At 45.5% G+C, this 5,896-nt stretch overlaps 1 protein-coding gene across 6 annotated transcripts in view; it reads left to right on the top strand.

Moving 5' to 3' along the window:
* Arhgap10 (Rho GTPase activating protein 10) overlaps window positions 1-5,896 on the top strand; it is a 258,556-nt gene that overhangs the window by 82,589 nt on the left and 170,071 nt on the right. The gene's annotated exons all lie outside the window — the stretch shown is intronic.

Genomic DNA, 5,896 nt, shown 5'->3' with positions numbered 1-5,896 from the left:
CTCCCCTCCCCTCTCCTTCCCGATTACTTGAGGGAGACAAAGCACAAACTACCACTTGTGTGTTATCAACCACTGAGAGCAAAGAGATGAACAAAATACATTTTAGGCAGGGACGAGAACACTCATGCTTGTGACTTTTCTCCACACAGTGCTTTGGGCTGTCAAGTTTTTCCCTTCCCGTTTTTATTCACATATAGAAAAAACCCTGGCCTTTCCCCGGACAGCCATCGAGCTGCAGGTTTTGTATGCTTTCTGTCTTCTGTTGACCATCAGCAGAATTTTCTCTTATTGCCTTCCCCCATGTCCCAGGCTTCGTGTTTGATGTTTGTTTAGCAAAGCAAGCAACTTGCAAAATAAACGGGCGCTTACAGGGAGAGATTACTGCACTGATGTAGTGCATGACACAAGCTGTGTGGTGGCCAAATACTATCCCTAATTCCTGTTTCTGGCAGCAGGTTTTTGAAGAATTTAGCTACATTTTTGGTCAGTGCAGTATGGGGAGTTGCTGTCCTGTCTGTTGGTGACCCCTGGAAAACCCAGGCGGGACCCTGGAGAACTCCCCACCCTTCAACATAATAAACGGAAGTGGTCTCCTCTAAGAGTCATGCATAAGCAGCAATCCCTTGCGTTACGTTGTTAAATCTTTAAAGCTCTTGCTTCATTTCAGTCCGTTTAGAAGCTTCCACCTTGCCTTACCATAGAGATCCAGAAAGGAGCTTGGTTAATAATAGTTCTGTAAGAACCAGAGAGGAGCTTGTGGTCTGGGGGTGTGCGTGCGCGAGCGCGTATGTCTGTCCTTGCTTCCTAGACACAGTCCTGTTTGACAACCATGTGCTTGTGTTCCTTTTGTTAGTGTGCTTGCACGCTATGCTTTAAAGGGCTCTCGTCTCTTAGTTTGAAGAGCTTCTAGAAAAACAGCACAGAACTGTTCTCCTGTGGAGATAACAACAGAGTATTTAGAAGTTGCTAGCATCTGAGTCTCCAGGTGTCTCTGTCAGCATCCTGGCTTCCCGACTCCCCTCCTCTCCTCTTCCCGTGTGCTGACCTCATGCGCTGTGCCTCTCTGGGGCTTTTTGGCTTCATCCGTGCCTGCATTCTCTCGTTTCCAGAAGCCTAATGACATGTTTAACTATGGTTTAAATGTAATCTAAGGCACTAGGTGGTTTCTGTAAATTGGATTTAAAAACCTTCCAAGGTACTCTGGGTGAGTGTGTTCTGTTTTGATGTACCTCCCTTGACTCATGTCTGCTGGGTTTGGGCTTGTTTCTATTTTGAAGGTTCTTCTGTTTTTTTCTTGTGGGCTCGATGGGATCAAACCGTGTGTGCAAGCCCACTGGCCTTGGCGAGTTGGCAAGACACTGGGTGCTCTGGGCCGAGTAAAGGTGCTGGTGGAAGTTTTCTTCAAGGCCTGCTTCATTTCTGAACTCATTTAACACTTTCCTTTTCTGGACAGTGTTGGCATTTATTTTGCAGTGCCCCCAGCCCCTTGAAAGCCAGTGCTCATTCAAGGCAAGCACACGAGTAAACTTGTACAAGTATAAGAATCTACAATTGCTTTCTCAGACACCTGACCAGTTGGGTAGTAGTGTAGATGTGGGTCTGGCTGAGGAGCAACAGTGTGTAAGACTCAAGCGGCTGCCCCAGACTGTACTGACTGATTATTCAGCCAGCCCCAGAGAGAGTGGATGGAGTTTGATGTTACCCAGTAGACACAAACATTTAAACACAAGACTTGATATAAATGTCGTTTGATAAATTATCACTTCTCACTTCAGCCTGGGGCCAAACTTGAAGTCACATTTTAAAAACATTTCTTTCCAAGAATATGTCTAATAGATAGACTTAATAAATAAAAACTAACTTGCCAAGTATACTGGCTGGTTTTGTGTGTCAACTTGACACAGGCTGGAGTTATCACAGAGAAGGGAGCTTCAGTTGGGGAAGTGCCTCCATGAGATCCAGCTGTGGGACATTTCTCAATTAGTGATCGAGGGGGTAGGGCCCCTTGTGAGTGGTGACATCCCTGAGCTGGAAGTCTTGGGTTCTATAAGAGAGCAGGCTGAGCAAGCCAGGGGAAGCAAGCCAGTAAGGAACATCCCTCCATGGCCTCTGCATCAGCTACTGCTTCCTGACCTGCTTGAGTTCCAGTCCTGACTTCCTCTGGTGATGAACAGCAATGTGGAAAGTGTAAGCTGAATAAACCCTTTCCTCCCAACTTGCTTCTTGGTCATGATGTTTGAACAGGAATAGAAACCCTGACTAAGACACCAAGATTCTGTAAATAACTGTAGAGTGTGGGTGAAACCAAACCTACCCAAGTGGTTTATCATATCTAGTGCTTTGGTAAATAAAGCAGGAGTGTTGCTATAGGTTAATCCTTTTACTTTCATTTTAGTTCTAAAGCACCTACTGTGCTTCAGAAGGCACAGTGTGAGGCCTCGGGGCACACAGGGAATTAAAGCGCTGGCTGGACTTGAGCTTTGTGGGAGAGCAGTGAGCATGCCCTGTAGAAAGTGGAGTCGTGAGCCGAACAGAGATCTGGGATGTACCCCACCCAGCTTTGGAACACACTCAACCTTGCTAGGGACCCTGCTTCATGCCCTGTCTGAATCCTTTCAGTGCCTTCGTGAACTGCGGTTTGGGGCCACTCCAGGCCTCTCTCCCTCAGTTACCCAGTCTGTCTCAGAAGGTGGTTGCAAGAACACTCACTGGCCAGGTCTTGGGCCTGAAGTGTATGGGTGTTGTCATTTCACATCCTACCTGCGGCACTGGCTAGGTAGCTCCGCAGCAAGTATTCACTCGGTGACAGTGGCTCTGCTCAGTGGTGGCACACTTGTGCTGTATGCACATGCTCACTTGTCCTCTGATAGTTCCTGGGCTCCTGCTGGATGTGGATGTGCTCGTATTGGATGGTGTGGGAGGAAGAGCTGAGTGTCCTCTTTAGAGAGGCTAAGGGCACCTGAAGAGCGATTGTAGCTGGAATGGGATTACTCATTGATTACTCATTGAGATGCTAGGTGTGAGCTGAGGGAGGTGGACCCCCTCAGGACTGGGTCTCACTGGCAGTAGGATGTTAGTGGACCCTGGAGGACGGAAAGGAGATGCAGGACTCTGCTTCCTGGGCTGTTTGAAGAGTGACCTGCGTGATAGCTGCTCGTACTGGGTCCTGTTCCCTGTGAGGAGTGTTCCTTCCTTACTGAAAGACGGAGAGACGAATTGGGATCTCCTATGAAAATGGTTAAATTCTCTAGACTCCTCAAACACTGGATGTTATTTAATGTTTATATGTGAAAGGTAAACCTTTTTGTTTCTCAAGAAAAGCTATAAAATGTAGATAACTATACAAAGAGAGTCATGTTAAAGAAAATTTAATAAAAAACCTTGTCTCTTCCAAAACAAAGCTAAAATTCTGGTGCAATATACAGTTATGTTCATATTTTTATGATTTCTTTCTTTTTTTATGGAAATGTAAAAGTCTTAGTAAGAAGTATAAAGATGGCCATGAATTGCATGATTGATCTTTTCGTCAGATCCGTTGGTGGCAGCATCCTCCTGATTAGCTGTTTACCCCATTAGCTGGGTTGTTGTACATTGTTTTGAAACATTTTAAAGATCTTTGGGCTTTGCTTAGATTGTCTTTGTTTTATTCCAAATAAAACAAAGATGGCGATCTCTGCGGTACAGCTTCGTTTTTTACATGTGACTCAGCTGATCTGGAATTAATTTTGTCATGGGTGGGGTTCTGTTTCTGTTTCCCAGTTAACCAGTTAACCCCAATTCCTCTGGTTAAATGATGCGTTTAAAACTGGGGTGCTCTCTGCCGGGCACCTTTGCATATATTCTACTGTTAATGCCCTTTTAAGAGATGGGTTAACTTGAGTTGTGGGTCTTGGGTTCATGAATTTCTCTTCCATTTGTAGATTTATATTGCTTTTATTTTATCCCATGATGCTATTTTAAGTCGTATCTCTACTTTTTTTCACATGTGCAATTTTATAACGTTATAACTTCTCATGAGTAATATTTAATCTTTACTTGGTTTAGTAACTTTATAAAAACATGTTGATATGTTTCCAACTGTTTGATGAAAATTAGAAGAGATGACACATGGGATAGGCTGGTTTCCCACGTGGAGACCAGCCGAGGCCTATCACAATAGCTCCTGGGGAGGCCTATCTGGCTTGCCAATGCTTCTCTTTGTTTAACCTGCTGCTTTTCCATCGAGCCACACTTCATTGTGGTACTGATTGACCGAGGCTCTCTTGAGTTTACATGTCTGCTTCGTAAGAAACATTTACTCCTTGCCATTGGTTTGAACTCCATGATTTTGCTGCCAGTTTCTATTACACCTGCTTCCTATGTGCCGTGTAGGAAAGAGCATGCTCCATTCTTTGTTGGTTGCTCATTAAGATCTACTTCACTTTTCCACAAGAAATGATGTGAGCACAAAGAATATGCTGCAACCACATACGCAGAATAAACACAGGGAGGGACACTCGTGAGAGTTGAGACTCCTGGGGCAGATGTAGGAGTGTTCCTGTGGCAGTATGCGGGCTCTCAGGGTAGTGTCCTGCAGGTGGGCAGCACACAAGCGAGTGGCCAAGTCATAATGCAGGTACTACGCTGACCGCTTTTAAATGGGCTCTGCAGCGGAGGCAGCAGTATGGGGTGAACTGGACTTTGCTATGAAAACAGTCAGCAAGAGGCAGAGAGAGGTAGTAGCTAACTCTATGTGCACGGAGATGCTGTCAACTGCCGAGGTCATAAAGACAGAGAAAGTGCTTCCAGAGGAAGGCTGCCTGATTCTCTGACTCTTGATTTGTCCCTCAAGCACCAGGGACTATGGGCTCTCTGCGGATGAAGCAGCACAAGACATCCCCAAACCATTCTGAAGAAAACTAATTAGGTTCTCCTTGTCAGGCATTTTGGGAGACTTGATTTGTCATTTTATTTTTTACATAGGGGTGTTTTTGCTTGCATGTATGTCTATGCACCGTATGCAGTACTCACGGACAACAGAAGAGTCAGACTTCCCGGGCCTGGAGTCACAGCTTCTGTTGACGCGTTAGGAAAGGAACTTGGCTCCTCTGGAAGAGGACCATCTCTCTACCCCACATTTTTTTTTTTTTAAAGCTTTTCAAGTTGGTAACTGGAATTGGAACATAATGGAAAAAAGAACTGATTCCCAAGTCTCATCTTCATCAACTTGGGGATTAATTTGTGGCCTTACATGACAAGGCAGAGGCTGTCCTGTCCTCAGAACCTACAGCTTGTCCTGTGCAGTGGGGACATGAATGCCAGGACACACACACACAAAATCATGTTCTTTGTTTCATCTTCTCTAAAAGAGCAAACTCCTGTGAGAAAAGGCTGGGGTTGTTTCGCGTCGCTGACTTAGAACACCTAGACAGTAAGGAGAAGGGGGTGTGGCGGGGACGAAGTGAAGAGCGAGGGGGCCTGGGACGTTGATGGACATGTTCTCCTGAGGCTAAGAAATCGTTTGTTAAAAGTACCTAGCTGAGCAGTGGCTTCGTTGTCATCTCTACAGGCAGGAGCTGGGTTCCTTGTTTTCTCAATGCCTTTATAGCAAAAGCAAAGCAGATTTTAGTTTCGAGCAGGGCTGGGGAAGCGCGGGAGTTAAGCACACCAGCTCGTGCCGGTGTGTCAGTGTGTGCTGGGGTTTGGGGACCAGTTGTGGCTTCTGGTCAGTGCTCTACGCATCTGTGGCTGGGTTGGACCTCTGGCAGCTCTGGGTGGAGCATCGTATATTCAAACTGGACTCTGATGACTTCCCTGAGATGTTCTAGGGTTGTTAAGATCAAAAAATATGGCCATACTTACTGAGTTTAAAATGAATTTCATCTTGTAGCAAAGTCCAGAGAAAGCTTTATTTATT

This window comes from Mastomys coucha, unplaced genomic scaffold (assembly GCF_008632895.1).
Source record: "Mastomys coucha isolate ucsf_1 unplaced genomic scaffold, UCSF_Mcou_1 pScaffold22, whole genome shotgun sequence".
Lineage (NCBI taxonomy): Eukaryota > Metazoa > Chordata > Mammalia > Rodentia > Muridae > Mastomys > Mastomys coucha.
Note: the sequence above shows the minus strand (reverse complement) of the source record. Positions and strands in the feature narration are given on the sequence as shown.